General features: G+C 45.6%; 1 protein-coding gene across 1 annotated transcript in view; it reads right to left on the minus strand.

Annotated features, from left to right (window-relative positions):
- The window catches only part of csmd2 (CUB and Sushi multiple domains 2), a 279,455-nt gene that overhangs the window by 44,942 nt on the left and 215,579 nt on the right, over positions 1–18,934 (minus strand). The window lies entirely within an intron of this gene.

Raw genomic sequence — 18,934 nt, forward strand, 5'->3', positions numbered from 1 at the left:
AGGAGTTAAGCATAGCAAACTGTCTACCTTAATGACAACGGAAGCCATCGATTTGGAAACACCTGCCGTCAACAGCCTCAAATCTATGAACATTGCATACAAAAGTGTACAAAGCATAAGAGTATGCTGACGTAAAGGGATTAAGACCCTAGGACAGCAGCAATAGAGCAATGAACAAGTGCTGCTCAGCAGCGTGTGTGTAATGTGTGTGTATGTGCCGGTGTGTCTGTGTGCTTTGCCTTAAGGAAAACGCTTGAATAGGCCTTCGACAGGTGTTTGGATAAACAACCTTCACCATTTTTCATGCTACTATCGTCCATAAAGAGTGCTGTTCATGCCTGCATGTGAGGTGGTACGTGTGTATTTATTGCTACGACTTTGTATGTGTGTGTTTGCGTGAGTGTGTGGGAGCGCAGGCATGCAGCGATGGCTGTGTGAGTTTTGTGGCTTTATATTAATGGTATGTATTTGTGTGTGTCCCTGTGTGTGCAAGTCCATTAACCTGAGCAAATGTTTGATTGCGTGGATGTCTCTCTCCTTGGTTTGCCTGCCATCCCTTCTAAATGGTGTGTTCGGGTAAAAACGCTTTAAATCTCTACAAATTCAAGCAGGCGACATTGGTCACATTTATAAAAAGCCTTTGTTTTAACTTAGGCTTAGCGTTGTCACAACTCGATATAGTTCACTGCCATGGGCTGTTGCATTTATGTAGAAAGCAGAAAAACAAGCTGTCAATTACAGGTAGGTAGACTGAATGCATTTATTTATTTATTATTATTCATTGGGTAACCTTTTTGATGTTTTCGTTGCACATAATTCTAAAGTATTATTAGACCAGTTATAAAGGGCTGCTAATCTAACGCTATTTGGGAATAATTAGGATCATTATTCGGCACTTTGCAATCAATCACGTTCAACTGTTTAGGTAGACCAGATGCCCATACATAAGATATCATGTTTTTTAGCTGCACCTAACACGATACACGTTTGTACAACAAGTGCAAATCATTAACACATTAAGCTCCTGATTTACAGGAACACTCTTGTATTAAACACAATTAGGTACAAATTTGTTTAGTGCGTGACAAGATGTGCATAAGAACAGATGATACTTTCTTAAATATCACTGGGGGATAGATATATATATTTTTTAAAAATGGTAATGCGATCTTCACCTGTAACTGCAATAGGACCATACTTGAAAACACGAGTACAATCCTGAAGCTAACCCACGGCAAGTTTCTGAAGTCGACACCAACCAGTTTGTAAACGTTCCACTCACCTGTGAACATTTATTTTCATGCTGAGATACAGGTGGTATGTGTGGATGTGTGGATCGCTGTCTGGTCAGTGGTTGATTCACAGAAAAAATGTTTTTATCTTATAGTGTTTGAATTTCAACTAAAACAAGGGCGTTCACTTACACTCTAATAGCACCATTCACCTAAATACGGAAGTTCTGCCTGCCAAAAGGCTTACGTCTGTCCCTGATCGCTGCCCAAAGTTGCATTCATGCGTCTGGGTTGGGGCTAGAAAGGTCAGGGGAGTTAGGAGGAGAGATGGATGTTTGCTTTGACCTTTCAGATAGCCCATGGCTTCTCTTCCATGGCTGTTTCACACCCTGGCTAACAGCTGGCGAGATGAGCTTATAGCAGCTTTGGTCAGTCGCTCGCGCCGCTTATTAAGTGAATCCGCCATGAACGAGACATTACCCTTTGTGCCGTAAACAACAGTGGGATCATAGGGGGAAATGTCTGGAAAAGATCCTCAAGGGGAAAAGGGAAAACTCTCTGAAAATGAGGTTTTGAAGTTTTAAAATGGCTGTTTGTAACACTGTTTTCTTGAATAATATTTGGGGTTTAATTCTCTACAGAAAGAAGTCAGAGAATTGTAAATATGGTATATAGAAAATGGTAACTTCTTAATAAATATTTTCTGACTGTGCACCTCCGGAAATGTCTGACACATGTTTGGACAGACAACCCCATTCGTGTGCCCAAACAGATAGACCGAGTGAGGGTTGCTTTTAGAAAGCTAAATATACTCCTTGTTTGAGGGTGTTAATGGGTAAGTGAGTGTTGGCACGCGTGCACTGGGCCAGTTCCAGAATGACACACACACACACACTCACACAGACACACACATGCACACATAGTTAAAAGTGACATTAGGGAGGGGAAGTAACCATCTGATGGAGAGAGTAGGGGGGGGGGTTGCAGGGGGAATGTGAAAGGATGTGAGGGGCTTTTAGTGAGTGATTGAGTGTGTGTGTGTGGGGTAACTTTGGAGGTCTGCCTTCCGTTTCTCCCCACAGGTTCATGCATCGCTCTGTGAAGTATATAGCTACAAAACTGAAATGCTCCTAATATCCCCTCCAAACAGAAACACACACACACACACACACACACACACACACACACACACACACACACACACACACACACACACACACACACACACACACACACACACACACACACACGGCAAATACATTGTGTTTGTGGGATCGAGTGCATTATTTTCGATAAGTGAGTGTGCGCGTGTGTGTGTGTGTGTGTGTTTGAGTGTGTGTGTGTGTGTGCGTGTGTGTGTGTTTGGCTGCGGGACACGTAGGGGGGAGTGTACTTGTCAGAGCGGGGAGGGTGATTTGATAGGTGCAGCTGCAGCCTGCATGTCCCCTGCATTACAATGAGCTTCCCCGCCACGTCGCTGCCCTTCTGACGAAGCCTTTCTCTCCCCTCTCTCTCTCTTTGGCTCAGTCGTTCTCTCCCTCACTCCTTCTCTTAGAGCCCGTCACCATCTCTTCTCTCTCTCTCTCTTTCACTGTGCGCCCGTCCATCTCGCTCGCTCCTTGTTAGCTCTTGAGCTGCTTCCCGCCACACGCCGTTTCCTTTCTGCTCCTTTGCTAGTCTGCTTCCTGTCTTGACACGACGACCCACCCCCCCCCCCCCCCACACACAAAGACACACGCACACGCACACACACACACACACACACACACACACGAAAACACAGACACTCCCTAGCGTAGCTATCCGAAGTCCACGTTCTCTTCTTCTGTTTGTCCCCTGTCCTTCTTTTGTACCCCCTGCCTATCCCTCATCTCTTTTTAACTAGACTAGTGAGCTGGATAAGGTTTACGCTGTGGATCTCTCTACATAGTCTTCGTTATGTTAATCTGAAGACCTTACCCCATCCACATACACACACAAATGTGTGTGCGCACACACACAAATGTTTGTACACACACACCCTTCCAATGAACCAACTCACCAGAGGATCTAGACTGAGTGATGGAATGGGAACGAGAAAGAGAGAGACAAAAAAGAGGGGGAGAGAGAGAGACAGAGAGAGAGAGAGAGAGAGAGAGAAGAGAGAGAGAGAGAGAGAGAGAGAGAGAGAGAGAGGAAAATAGGAGGATGGAGAGAAAAGAGGGTGAGATTAAGGGATTTGGAAAGAAAACCTCACCAGCCATGCTATGAAGGGTCTTCCAGGGGGGCGAGAGGAAGGCTAAAGATTGACCTGGGCTGCTGCACGCAATTAGGGTGGAGATGAGTTACGAGGCGAGGGCAAGGGAGGAGGCCCTGGCGTGACGGGGGAAAGAACCCGATGGTGAAGGGCGAGTTTAGACACCATGAGTGAAGTCTCTCTCACTCTCTCCCTCTCTCTCTGATGTCTTCTGCTTCTGTTGGGACTTCTAGCTCTCCTTCCACACTGCCATAACATCCCCCCCCCCATCACAGAAACACACGCACACAAACGCTGTATCTCCTTAATCGCCACAGCTCCTCTAACCCGACCTCCCCCCTTCTCTGCCCGATTCCCCACACCACCACCACCACACACTGGGGTCATTTGCATATCCTTCCTATTTCAGAGGGCCTAAATTACTTTCATTCATCAAATGTTTTTTTTTCTTTTCTTGTCTCTTTCCTTGTTTTCTCCTTCATCGTCTTTCCACATGCACGGCACACCACTCCAGAGAACACTCCAGGCGAGTACAGAGGGCAAGAAATGTAGAGATGGAGATAAATAGTAGCTCTTAGACCCCGGCGATGCAAACAGAGACAAGGATTGATATCAACGTAAATAGAGGGAGGTGGAGACGGAATGAGAAGGAAGATATAAAGAAAGACTGATAGACAAGAGCAATGATAGACGGCTAGGGCTAGGAATAGTAAAAACAACGAGAACAAAGAAGCATCAAAATAAAGAAAGTAGGAGATAAAGACAGAAGAGGAAGATAGGTGGAAAAGCACAAGCAATGAAATAAACAAAAAGAAAGAATGAAAGTAAAAGGAAAAAATATGGAAGATGAAATAATGTGTGGGTGTGTATTGTGTGGTTGTGCGTGCGTGCATGTATGTGTATGTGTCTGTGTGTCTGTCTGTCTGTCTGTCTGTGTGTTTGTGTGTGTGTGTGTGTGTGTGCGCAGGCTCTGAAAATAATAAAAGCGCCACTCACACATCCCCTACTCCCCTCCGGGGGGACAGTGGCCCCATGGGATCAAAACATCATCTGCATGAAGGCACGCGGTGACACCAAACTGAGAGGCACTGGCAGCCGGGCTGTCAGAAAGACAGCGCTCAGGCACCCCTGGACAGGGTAGTGGCGGTGACGCCACCGTGGCGATACCTAAACATCCCCGCTCCGAGCAAATCCTCTCACCCGCTTCTAATGACATCGGGGGAATTGTTCCCCACCACACAAAAAGTACAAATACGTAGGTCCGGGTCACGTGAAGTACGTATGAATGCCCCATTTGGAATAAGAGGCAGCAAAATTTTCAAGGATTAAAGGGATCCTTGAGAAAGACACCCAGAGCCTAACCTGCTCCTTAACGTCTTCATCACTAGGTCAATTTCTCAGAGTTTTGCGTGAATAATTCAAGTAAATAGCATACAAGCGGGGGACTCAAGAACCCACTCTTCAATTTTGACATTTGGCACCCTACTCTCTCTATTGAATGTTCAGGGTGAACATAGACGACCAGATCAGGATAAAGACTGTGTGTTCTGATTGAAGGCAATTGAAGTCAGGTCTATTTTCTGTGAAACCCTCTCTTAGCTACTTTTTTTACATTGATTGCAAACACAGTGTGCAGTTTGAAAATGGTGCCCAGACACTGGATTCTCAGTTTATTGGGGTCTTATGTGTTCTAACACAACTTTGATGAAAAAAAACCATGGCAAGGCTAGGTTCTAACTACAAGAAGTTAGGGTGATAAGTTAACGTTCTTGATGGTTTTGGGCCTCTATCAGCGTGATATGATTTCCAGTTATCTTTTTTGTTAAGATAACATGACATGAAAGAGATAGCTATTGCTGTGCATAATGCACGTTTGAAGCTATGAAAGACATGAAAGTTATCTCACATGTTATTGCCTTATGACCTCTTTGCATTTGGGGTCAGTGTGTGTTGCCCGGATACGGCTGCTCTCAGAGATACAGCTTAAAATGACCTGCATCTAAATTCCTGAGAAGTTGCTTTGCATCAAGCAACATCTGCTAAATGACACTGACAACAACACCCAAAATAAGGAAACTGTATTTCTACACGGCAAGCAATACCCGAGCGACAGAACCAAACAGGAACGCAGCCAGTAATCACAGGGCAAGGGCCCGTCGGCGGGACCGCTCGGCCCTCACTCACCGTCGCATGAAGGTGGAGGGCCCTGGAACTCGAGTGGATGCCCAGGCGACAGGTCAGGATGGCGTTCCCGCTCAGCTTGTACCCCGGAGACACCTGTAGCGCACACATGTCACCTGTGGGCCGAGAGGGGACACAAAAGGCCTCGGGTGAGGTGATTCCACATGCGTACAGACAATGGCTCTCTGGCGATGGGTTCCTGGGAGAGGAATCCGGAATCCCTTGTTTGTCTTGTGGAGAGGCAAAGTTAGAGCTGGCTGTGACAAAGATAGAAGGAAATACCAGGATTATGAATCCCTAGCAGGTACCCCTGTTGGAGGAAGCCTTATTCTGATACCACTTTTGTATTCTGTGTGACAAATCACTTGCAACTGAGCTATGGAAATAAACAGCGAGGGGAATTAATTTCTGTGCTCATTTCTCCAGGAAAAGAGCACCTGCCCCAGCATCAATTTTGGCTCACTGATAACATATTCACCGTTCATTTATATCGCTGCCCTGCAGCCTCCTGGGTAACGTGGTTTGGCTAGTCAGTAAAGGTTCACCTCTTGCCTGAGGGGATTTTGGGACTTAAGTCAGTACACTCAGGTGTGTGTGTGTGTGTGTGTGTGTGTGTGGTGTGTGTGTGTGTGTGTGTGGTGTGTGTGTGTGTGTGTGTGTGTGTGTGTGTGTGTGTGTCTGTGTGTGTGGGTGTGTGCATATTGAGAATGAACTAAGTTCCTCACTCTGTTTGGGAGACATTATTAATAAAAGTTGCTCAAGCTTGAAAGAACTCGCAGTGGAACTCATTGCTTTCAAATGTTACACTTCCTTGACTCAGGGTTGAAGTACTGTGTGTGTGTGGGGGGAGGGGGGAGGGACGAAAGAGAGGGAAGAGAACGAGAAAGAGAGAGAGCGAGGATTGAGAGAGAGAGAGAGAGAGAGAGGGAGAGAGAGTATTTAAGGTTTACCTTTTTTTAACAATGGCTTTTATCTTTAAGGCGGGATTCGTCCTCAATATGAAAAAATCCCCTAGTGTGTTTGAGTTTGCATGTGTTAGCGTGTGTTTGTGTGTGCGATGGCTTCAAGCATGGGTTGTACTCACCTATTTTAAATTCCTTGCTTGCCATCAAAATCTCAGCATTAGGAATAATGGGGGGAGGCAGGCAAAACTGGAGTCTGTAGGCTGTTGGAACAGAACCAAATAAACACGACAGAACAAAGCCATTCTTTCAAAAATTGTCAGAGTTCCCCACGCACCCTGGTAGCCGACGCGAAGAGTCCGCCCTTTTCCGTGTTGCTGCGGAAACGGACCAGCACCTGGTTGGACGTGCTGCTGGGCGGTACGTTGGGCTCGCCGTCGTTGAACACGCCAAGCTTCCTGGTGGTCTCCTGGGGGCCATCCCTGTAAGTGGAGAGGGGGGGAGGGAGGGGGAGAGGAGAGAGAGAGAGAGAGAAAGAGAGAGAGAGAGAGAAGAGAGGAGTGAGAGAGAGAAGAGAGAGAGAGAGAGAGAGAGAGAGAGAGAGAGAGAGACAGAGAGAGAAGAGAGAGAGGAGAGAGAAAAGAGAGAGAGAGAGAGAGAGAGACACACACACACACTGAGTGAGCTGAGCAGAGCTGCTTCTGGAGGTAAAGTAGAGATCCACTACTGACAACGGAGGTGATAGAGAACATAGATATGTTACAGAACAGTATGCGAGAGCTGATGCAAGTTCAAATTTTAACGAGACGCAAACACTGGGCAAAAACACATCAGCCAAACCGACATACGGCTGAAAGGAGACACCCGGATTGTATTTGGATAAATTCTGACATAAAAGTAGTAGAAAAACCCAACTTCCATAAACGAGAAGGCTGCACCGCTACCAACCGAATATAGCAGGACTGGCAGACTTTGGGATGATGGGACCGGATGGTACCATCCAGAGGAAAGTGTCAGTGGAAACTGTGGCCCAGCCTTGGCAGTCCCAGAGTGTGGGCATGGCCGATTAAGCCAGTTCGCGGATTCCTGCTGCAGCCATTCAGCTTAAAAACCATCTGTCTTTGGCTGTCAGGCTGGGCATGGGAGATTACAAGCAGCTCTGGATACTGCTGGCTAGGGACCGGTGCCTAACAACACTCTGGCAAAACTGCCATTATGGGGCCCATTTCCTTGGCTCTGAAGTTCATGGATAGACACACACGCACACACATATATAGGAAACTGGGGAATATAATAGCCTCAGTTTTGGCTCTTTGGTAGCCTTGTTGGTAGAGATCAAGAAACAGTGTCGGCCACTGGTTAGAAAACAGCAACTAAATACATTTTTGGCTAACTGCTAGCCCTGTTTACTGCAACTAAAACATGTGTAAAACTTAAGGCCCTGGAGCTAAATCAGGCCCTCAGGCTAGATTGTATCTTGCCAACCTTTGAGTTTTCAATAAATGTTGGGATGCAATCGATAATCTCATGATGTGTGGCACTACAAGTCCCACAAACCACTGCAAACATGTCTATTTATATTGGTGCTGTGGGCTTAATTGCGGCCCCAGCCTCGCCCTTACGCCCACATGAAAGCATACATTATATTCAACGACGCATACTAAGAAACCATGACCATTAACCGTTTCAGCAGCAGAATACACTTTGTATAAGGTTGGACCAACATGCTGTGGGGCATTAAGTCTGAGTTCTGGTTTTCCATTGGCAATGTTGTAACGACAAGCAGCAACTAGAGAGGCAGCCATGTGAATCGTCGCAAATTGCCATGCAATCAAAAAATACTGAAGAAATCCACCTTGAGGTGCATTCGGGAGTTTCACGTTTGGCACCCCTAAACAAAATAACAGTCAGGTCTGACTTGAAAAGCACGCAGGTAGAAGTAGTGGGATCAGCCTCAGGTTGTGTATTTGAATATACCTGAGGCAAAACATGGATTACGCTGCCGATTTACGATGTGGTTTTATGATTTGGGTTAATTAGTTCACCAAAAGTCACAGCAACAGGGGCCTTTGGAGTCAGAATCTCATCTCATCTCTCCCCAACAGCACAGAAGCCATGAATTAAACCTTGCACATCAGACAGAACAGACTCCAGGGAACGCAGCAACCAACAACTCATTGGTCTTTAAACCTTGACTGAAAAATGACTATTTTTTTATACAACTAAAGTGTTGTGTTAATACACCAAAAACTTTTTGGGAAAATACCGTTTTTATTCATTTGAATCTAGACCATGATGATCTAAGAACACAGTTGCCACCCAACCGCGTGAGGCCTTGTTTAATGGGTTAAGAAATAAGAGGCCTACATTGCTTGATTAGGCTACCTTATTTCAGGATGTTATTCTATAATCATATTAACAAGAATGGTATTATAATAATGTAATTAAATAATTTGGCTATGGCTAACTAATGACAACTCAAGCAGTTCGGGGGGGGGGCAGTCATGTCCCCCGTGACATAGATGGAGGCGAGTTTGAAGAGTATCCTGAGGAGACTCAAGGAGCACCTCGTAGCACCCTGTCGGACCACATTACCGCCAGTTTTGGAGGGTGCTGTACCGCACCATTTACGGTCAGCGGAGGGCATCATGGGCTGCCAGCTGCTCTGTGTGCAAGGCATTTACCAGACATGATGCCTTAGGAAAGCATTGAAAGTCCTGATAGACTCCAGCCACCCAGGCTACAGACTGGTCACGTTGCTGCTGTCCGGTAGGCGTTACAGAGAACGGAGCACCGGTCACAGTTATTTTCTCCAGGCCATCAGGCCTTTAACCATATTGATCACATGATTAATCTACATGTGCTAAGGGATATGGTCCAGTCAATGTATATTACTTAAAGTGAATGTAGATATTCATCGGCACACCTCTCCTTTATATGTGAAGTCATTAATATTGATATTCTTTATCAATTCATACAATCCCTTATGCAGCCACCAGGATACATGGGCAGTATTCTCAATTTTTACATTTTCTTGAACTGCGGCTAGTCTTTCATGTTGATAATGTATATTTTTGATTGTCTTGTCATATCTTTGACTCTTTTTAATAATTTGCTATCTTCTTGCTTCTGGCTTCTTTGCATTTGTTGCATGCCATGTCACAAGGAGTCAGAATGGCCTGTGTTAAACTATGCATATGACAAATCCTTAACTTTGCCTTTGAATGTAGGGCCAGTTAAGGGCCTTTTTTGTATTTAAGTAAAAGTTGTAATCCTTCCCTTTTTCGAAAATATAAAGAGATTTTTGACTTGACAATTCGGTCCAGTGCCTCACTTTATAAACGCACTTCACAAACTGGACATTGTCAGGTTGAAAGTATGCACGGGATGAATGGGACACGGGTATGTTGGAAAGGGAGAGAGAGCGAGAGCGAGAGAGAGTCACAGTACAGGGGGAGAACAGGCAACCCCCTGGCACTGGATGACAAGAACAAGGAAGGAACATGAGCTTGGCGGAGGATATGAAAAAAAACATCAAGAGGGAAATAAAAAAGAAATTGAGAGAAAAGAGTGAGGGACAGAAAGAGGAAAAAGAGACGAGAGACAGAGACAGAGAGAGAGAGAGAGAGAGAGAAGAGAGAGAGAGAGAGAGAAAGAGAGAGAGAGAGAAGAGAGAGAGAGAGAGAGACATGCACACACACACAAGAAACAACGAGATGGGAGGGCCTCAGAGCGGATTAGCTAACTGAACCCTGACTCCCTCATTTGTCCAGCGATAGGAGGAGGGGGGAGAACAGAGAGGTAGGGAGGAGGGGGCCAGTGAGTGTAGCAGAGATAGAGGGAACATAGAAGAAAGGATCCAAGAGCCGTAGAAAGAATAGGTAGTCAGATCATTTGAAAATACTCGAAGAAGGCTCAGGAAAGGAACAATGAAAGGAAAGTGTGTGGAGGTGTGACAGGTGAAGAAAGGTTAGAAAGGTAAGTGTGTGGAGGTGTGACGGGTTGAGAAAGGTTCAGAAACAAAGGTTTGAAAGAGGCGTGAATGAACAGCAGATCTGGTGTCACGCTCAATTTGTCGGGTGAACAACACAAGACAAACAAAAGGAGGTGTTGAAAATGCGTGAAACAATTCAGAGCAGCATCACAACCGAAAGGTTGATCGCAGCGGAGGCCTACCAGACGGTGATGAAGTCGTGGGGGCCGTGCACCTGCAGCAGGGTGAAGTTGAGCCGGACCCCCAGGCCGGGAGCCACGGTGATCAGCCAGGCGCAGTCGGCGGAGCCCGGGTACTCCTCGGGGTACCCCGGGGAGAAGATGGTCCCGTTGTCCGCGGTTATGTTCCCGCCGCACGGCACTGATGGGAGGCCAAGAGAGAGAGAGAGAGAGAGAGAGAGAAAAAGATTGTGGGATTGGTCGGTGGTTTACAAACATAACAGGTCAAACTCAAGAAGTCAGGGATATTTGCTTTCAATTCCAGTTTACGCCTCGGTTCTCCCTCGACAGACCTCACTCCCGAACATGCATGCCCCACATATAGCATACTTGTGTTTGTGTGTGACTGAGTTGGAGCCAAGCTCAAGCCAAACATTTTCTCCTACTTGACCTCCGTTCCACGGCCAGACAACATTAATGCTAAATGTTTGTAATGCCCACGCATTCAGAAACTCATAAAACACAAGCATTTACCAGTGGGTCATGAATATATGCATGCAACACAGAGATGCACGTAAACACAACCACGCAGCAGAGACTAACTCTGAATGGGGCGATTTCAACATCCTCAAGAAATCCTGGAACTCGCTTGGTGTCTCAGCCGTGATTAAATCTCTCTCTCCTTAGGGCTCATCTAGTGCGCGGGGAGGGATGATTATATTGATTGGGTAGAAGGGTGGAGGGTTGAGGGGGGCTAACAGAGGGCCTGGTAATCACTGCACAGCAGACACATCCCAGGGAAGCACCCCCAGTTGGGGCATACAGTTTAATGTTTCACACTCTGGAGGTTCGGGACATGCGGGATTAGCCATGATTCCCGCAGCAAAGATTTGCACGCTACATTGCTAAACACAGCCGCTGAGTCGGCGTGTTTGCTGGGCCGATGTGTTAGCGCGCAAAACAACAGCAGGTGCTTCTGGCTCCTAATGGTCAACCTGAAGCTTCGCATGAAGGATCTCTAGACCCTTCCACAAGGACGTTCTGGTACTTGGAGCGGCACCGGGCATGCAGTGATCACTTTTTGTCGGATTACCTTCCCTAGCTGAAGATGCCACACGCATAATGTGGATGAGTTAGAACGTCTTCATACGATAAAGTGAAAGTGTACAGACTGCCGCTAATTTTGTCTTACAACAGACTCCATTCTATTCTAGAGTTCCAACCATGTATATGGACGACCAATTGTGAAGATGAAATTAATTAATTAATGTTTAATAATTGACCCATTTAAAGACCCATTTAATAAAGAATGCATTAATTGATTAACAATGATAGTTTTTTAGTGATCAATAAATTTAATTGGTTGGTTGAGGGAAGACAGACTTTAAATGAAATGAAATGATATTGATTTAATTTAATAGTACACTTTTTGCTAGTTTTAAAACAATGCATTTAATGTTGGTATATTGGGCTATTGCTAAATGACAAATTAAATGGCCTTTTTAACACTTTTTAGGAGGATGTTTAAATAATCACATAATAATTCGTAAGTTGTTTTCCGTATTCATTTCCTTTTCATTCACGCAGTTCACTCCCCACACTAAGTTAACAAGGACAAGCACTTTATTTAAAGCTTGCGAACCAGCTGACCGTAACAGAAAATATAGAGATTCTACTGAGACGTAACAAAATTGGCAAAATTCGTTCACCATTGAATGCTGGCTAGCTTTGGTTCATGTTCACATATTGCTTTTTCTGGGCATGAACACGGGTCCATTGAAGAATGTGTTTGCAGTGACCAGGGAATGTGTGTCCATGGCAGAATTTAGTGATGGTTACCACGAAACGAACAACATGTGCACATGATGAAAAGTGCATTATCAAATGGCCTGAGGCAGGCAATGCTGAATCTGTGTCTATATGTGTGTGTGTGCTTGTGTCTATGTGTGTGCGCTGTATTGTCAGTGGACTGTATTTGATTGCCTTTACGTTTCCATGTGTTATAGGAACAGGTCATTATAGGAGTCTCTAGAAACAGGAAATAAATCCATAGGAAGATAGAGAGGAGATTTCGGTTCCATGTCGAGGAGGAAGAGGAAAATGAACAAAAATCTGTGCAGGTGTGTGTGGGAGAGGGACAACATGGGTTAGGTCCACAAAACAGCGTTTGCGCTACACTCTCATGACAGAGAGCCACATTGCTGGTGAAACGAAACAACGATGCAACGTCAACAACGTCTAAACTTGGACAACGGCCCCCTAATGTCGGATGTTCCAGCACCATGTGTCCATCGCTACAGCGTGTTCACAGGCTTTTTCGGCTTTCTTGGGACATCTGAAACAGCGTTTATTAAATCAGTCCTTGCGAATATGCTGTTTGGATCCTATTAAGCGTAGATCTGTCCCCTCCTCTGCCTTCATCTCACAGTGCGGCTGTCCCCTTTCACCGCGAGACTGTGAAGCCCGGTTCAATCCCGGTCCCGGTAAGAACTCCCAGGGCCCGCCTGTTCAGCTCAGCCAGCAGTGTGGTGAACACGAGGCGTGGGCCGACGACAACGGTTAGAGCCTGTTTGCAGGAACGCTACACAAACAGGATCGTTTATGTTGCACTTTTTTTTCAAACTGCGCCCACGCACTCCTTTCTTTGCATATATATATAGGAGGTATTCTGTACGCAGCTCTGCCACACCGGCTGAATTCAAAGACACAATGCACCTCTAAAGGTGTATGTACATCAAAAGAAGAAATGCACACTTGAAAGCAGTAGCCAGGAGTACGCAGTGACAAGAGGTGTTGGTGCCAATCGTGTCTACTGAGAGATCTGCTACTTTCAAGCCCCCATCTTCAAGTATCCCATGGTACCCATGGGAACAAACCTAAATAGGGGTGATGAGAGATAATATTCATCTGTCCCTCTCTCTTGCTCTCTCTCCTCCCTCTCCTCTCCCTCTCTCTCTCTCCCTCCCTCTCCCCATCTCTACCTCTCTCTATCAATCTCCTGCATGTCACAGACGTTATATCAGGCTCAGGGTAATTTTGTCTTATTGAATATTTGACGGCCGGTGCAGGAGAGCTGGAGAATCTAGGTCAAGGACGACCATTACTTTGCTTTTCTCTAATAAATCCCCAACCCTTTCATCTTACTTCACCCCACCACCACCACCACCTTTATCACCAGCACCAGCACCTCCAACACCCCCCCCCCCCCCCCCCAAACTTAAACACACCCGCTCCTCTTCCACCGTCCCTCTATCTGGCCAGTATTGATTCTTTATCGAATAGCACTTTCCGTGGGTAATGGCCGCCATGATCAAGTACAATTTGCATTCTGCATAATGGCCCAATAATTCCAGCGCAGCGTTAGTGTGTCAGCAGGTTACCTAATGAGTTCAATGATAAGTAGATTAGAGATTAATTAGGTAAAGCTAAGATACAATAAGGCTTGAGATGTTTGTCACATTGACCTGGTCCCCCTCTCCCCACACACAGAAACACGTCCACAAACAAATACACACACAAACATGCACACAGAAAAACACTAACACACACCTTCACAGCGGGGGATGGGGTGGTCCCAGTTGCGTGTGGTGCCGTGTTCGCAGGTGATGATGGAATGTCCCGCGACCCGGGGAGGCACTCGAAGGAGATGGACTGGCCCACGTTGAAGCCCGCCCCCACCACCACGCCGTAGTGGAAGGGCTCCGGATCGGGGCACTCCTGAAGTTCATAGGCTGCGAGGAGAGCGGACTTTCATTAGGAGAAACGAGGACACAGAGACACCCAGGCAAAAATATCGGTAGGATGGTGATGCAGTGATATAGGACTGTCCATGGGACTCTCAATGGGAGAACAGACTGGAAGATGTTTGGAGGAAACAGATTTTTGTTACACCATGGCCTGCTGCAGAACCATTTAGGCCTGGATGGTCTTCAGTTCAGGGTTCACTGTAGGCAGCTGAGCTGGAACAAAATCCCTTTGAATGAAGTAAAGGTTTGGAAGGTTTGAGAAATTTTTAACAGAAAAAATGGAGACCTCAAAGATGACCCGTGCTCTAAAACCACAGAATCCTATTTCAACTTTTCCTTTGAAATATAAAAGAGATTTCATTAAGGCAGATGTACTGTAATTAATTTGGCGACTTCAGTTAGTGCTTGATGGTTAGAATAGAAAAGTTCGGCCCGGCTATACTCCAGTGACTCAGATAAGACACTGCTCATTGAAATGGACTGGCTCCATTGTGCGCTGGGTAATGTTGGCTGTATGGCTGCTTCACGTGATGCGTGTTGTGGCTGGAAATCATTGAATCCAGACACATTCTGCTGAGACCCAGACGGTGCGCTTGAAGCACGCAAGGATAATAGTTTAAGCAATCAATAGTAACCTATTAGAAACATAACAAAGTCACGAATATTCGCAACACTCAAGGCGGCAAGAAAATCAATAATTATAAAAATGCGTGTCTTATAAACGTTAAGATATTAACATTTGTCCATGACCATTGCAATTTTGTCCATTAATTTTCCTCTCCCTTCATGAACACCACACCTCACTTTACCGTTCCCTAGCTTCCTCTATAAACCTAAAGCTCGATGGTGTATTGTGCCCTCAACGGAGACTTCAAGGCAGCGCTGCATGGAAGGCACTCCCCGCCCCCAACAGCTTGCAAACCTATAGGATCAATTGCCTTGTTTGTGCTGCCAAGACCATTAGCTCACAGGCTACTCTCCAGCACTGTAGCGATTGGATTGGATTGGGTCTACCCATCTCGCTCTCCCCTTAAAGCACTAATAGACTCGCACGGCCAGCAGGTGCTTGCGGGATCACCTTACAAAATGACCACCTGCTGTGCCTATTTTTCCACTCACAGGGGTGAGTGATAAAACCTTACTGCCGGATGGATAAAGTGGAAATCCCCCATCCATCCATTCCACCCTACGCCCCCCCCCCCCTTCCTCCTCCCTGCCGTCACTGCAGCAACCGTGCTAGCTTACACTGTTGGCCTCGCCTGCCTCTCCAGAACTCCTTCTACTTCTGCCTTTATTGCTCCTGCTGCTGATGTATACCTTTTTAAGCAAAGACAGCAGGGTGGAAACGCATATGACACCTCTAATAGTCGTTAGATATCTATCTATGCATTTAAATGATGTAATGAAAACATAATGCTGGGAATGTGTTAATGCAGTAGGGGGTATTACCCGTTGCACAGGTGAATAATTGAATCGTTAACTTAGCCTTTACATGTACATACATTTACCTACTTTTTTTAGGCCATTTACATGGAATTATGGATTATTATATGCATTCGATTTCTGCAGTTATTGAAGTGAGCGTTTTCGTCTGCTGAATACAGCAGCTGAGCAGCTTGCTGTAGCCTCGAGTAGAGAAGGCTGTAAAAATGGATTTCTACAGATCACCGTCTCTTTGTGGGAGATCATTCATGCATATTGTGGTGATGGTGGTTTCATGGCGTGTGTGTGTGCGTGTGTGTGAGCGAGGAGACCGTTTTGCCAAATATAATGGCTGCTTTCTATGCTAATGGCCACATAATTATGCAAATGCTCAACATATTTTCCATTGGCCGACTTATTTATCGCCTCTCAAAGACAAGACGAATAATTAAAGAGGGAAAAAAGGAACGATGAAGAGAAGTAAAGAAAGAAACGAATTGTAAAATATGTTTACAAATATTTTAGAGAAAAATTCAAATAAGGAAAGAAAGAATGAAAGAAAGAGGGTGAAAACAAAGGATGAAAGAAACAACAACTTAACGAAAGAAAGAAGGAAGGAAATAAATCAACGTGGATAAGTCCCGTTGTCCCTCTGTGCTTCTGCCACGTTAGCCAAGGGGAGAACAAAACATTCACTCATAAGCCTGGCGCAGAGATGCAGACCGCCGCCTTTCAAAAAGCCAAAGAGTTCCCAAGTCTCTGTCACGGAGCGAACCCATCGCCTAAGTGATCAACTCTTGTTTCATGCAGAGATTTATGGATCCAAAGCCTTCACTGAGTCACTGCAGGTTGGTTCCTTTGATGCATGGGAGCTCCGTGTGTAATGCGGTAATGGTGTGCGTTTACATGCATAAAGGTTGCACAATGCAGCCAAAGTGACGTTAATCGTTCCTAAATGAACTTGCAAACGATAAAAGAAAACGCTTGTAGGGACGATGATTTAGCCTTTCTGCTTTCTGGAGTCATGATTCATCCCTATAACCTCTATTCCTTGAGGCATACTTGTGATTGTGTCAATTTAGGCAAATTGCTCTGTTCATTTTGATTGCATTCTGTAGCCCCTTTGCAGAACCAAACATAATCACTTTGTTTAGTAGATAGGCACTTTTAGGTGACAGCTGCCAGCAAATGTTTTGATAGGTGGCCAAACAGTGGCAGAGGCATTGAGTGTGTATGTTGACTCGTTCTTTTCCCAAAAACAAATGAATAAAACATGTTCAAAATTGAAATCCACCAAATAAACAGTTTAGAACAGATAAGGGTTTTGCTGAAAGTGTTTTTTTGGGTGATTTCAATTTTGAACGTATCAACCAAGTTTACACACACTCTACATTTACCGTTACAATTATTATTCTCTGTTCACTGGCGTAACTGGCCCGCAAATTCCCTCTTAATGTGGTAGCGTCCCTTACCTTGGTACTCTAACCTGAAGCCCGGTTTGTTCTGGGAGTGGTCGCTATGGTAGTACACGGTGGTCTCGTGAGAGGTAGTGAGCAAGGAGGAGGGAACGTCGGTGCCGCTGAATCGACCAATCACGGTGCTGGTATCCAGTGGCCCGTTGCGGATCTCCAAGAAGTCGTGGTTGGCCTCGGTGGAGAAGTTCAGGAACTGAATGTGGGCTCCTGTAAAATACACAGCGACCATTAGTACAATGGATAATCTGACGAGAACTGGGAGCATTAGCGCTAGGTTACTCCACCTACCATAACCAACCGGCAGGTATACTCTCCAGGTGCAGTCACTGTTGCTAGGGTAGTTGCCAGGGAAACCAGGACTTAGGATCATGCCCTCCATCTCCTCGTGGATACCACCGCATTGAGCTAGGGAAAAGACGGTCAGATGTTGAATACGCAACAAAATGAGCAAAATTTGCACCGCAGAGCAAGATTTCCCTATGATTTCTCCAGAAATACATCAAACACTAGAAAGAGAATGGCATCTGTCCACGTGTTGTGCTTTTGTGTGTGTGGAGACTGAGCAACCTCTTAAAAAGAGAAGACTTTATGTTCCCTGTTTAAAGCGAACAACCAGGGGAAAAAAATAGGTACGCCATAAAAAAATGGGTCATTCACTTTATAGGTCTATCAAGAGAGAGAGAAGATCAAGTATATCAAAGGAGCCCTGAAGTACTTCTGATCTCTCTTCACATGCCACATTTTCCAAGACCAAGAGACGCATCGCTCAGTATGCTAACGTGCCGTTTCATCTATCGTCTTCCCTTCCGCTCACACTCACTCTCACCCTCAGAAGACTTTCATATTCCCGTGGCCATTGAGAATAAAGCACCATTCAAAAAAACCTTTGCTAAAAACAAAAATACTTTTAGCTATGTGTTTATATTTTGATTCTGACCGTGATCGTATCTTCTTCTTTATTTGATGATTACTAGTGTGTTATCGCAGTTTAGCTTGTGACCAAAATATCTTTCATTTAATTTTAGGAAAATATGGGAATCTGGTGAAACCAATCGCAGGGAGGTAACAACTATACACAGTAAGCTGAGTCAAGTTGAAACACGTAGGTGAACAGCAACAAACAGGGCCGCCACATTCAACAGTGTGAGTGGTGGTGGTGGAAACCGCGCTACGAGCTACGCTACGAGCTACGCTACGAGCTACGCTACGAGCTACGCTATGAGCTAAGTGGAGGGCGGAGTCGTCGGGTGAATAAGTGTTTGGGGTTAAAAGTTTGCCTGTGCCAGCAGAAAAAAAGAAGCTGTGGCTAATCACAGAACTGCTGATGCCTGCAAACGCCATGAATCCCCCCCCTGGCCTTTGACCATCACTGCCGGGCAATGGACCTAATTAGGCAATAGTAGGTCGTTCCAATAAGTGGGATCTGTTTGTCAGGAGTACCCCCTCCCCTCATGGACTGAAAGCAGGCGGTTAAAACAAGTGATGCAGAGAGCGTCAGCATCTGTTGCTGCTTTGGGGCATTGGCGACCTTCAAAGCAGAGATGTATAGAGAGATCAAATACGCCCACCAACCCACCCACACACAGGT

This window comes from Gadus chalcogrammus, chromosome 22, assembly GCF_026213295.1.
Source record: "Gadus chalcogrammus isolate NIFS_2021 chromosome 22, NIFS_Gcha_1.0, whole genome shotgun sequence".
Taxonomy (NCBI): Eukaryota; Metazoa; Chordata; class Actinopteri; order Gadiformes; family Gadidae; genus Gadus; species Gadus chalcogrammus.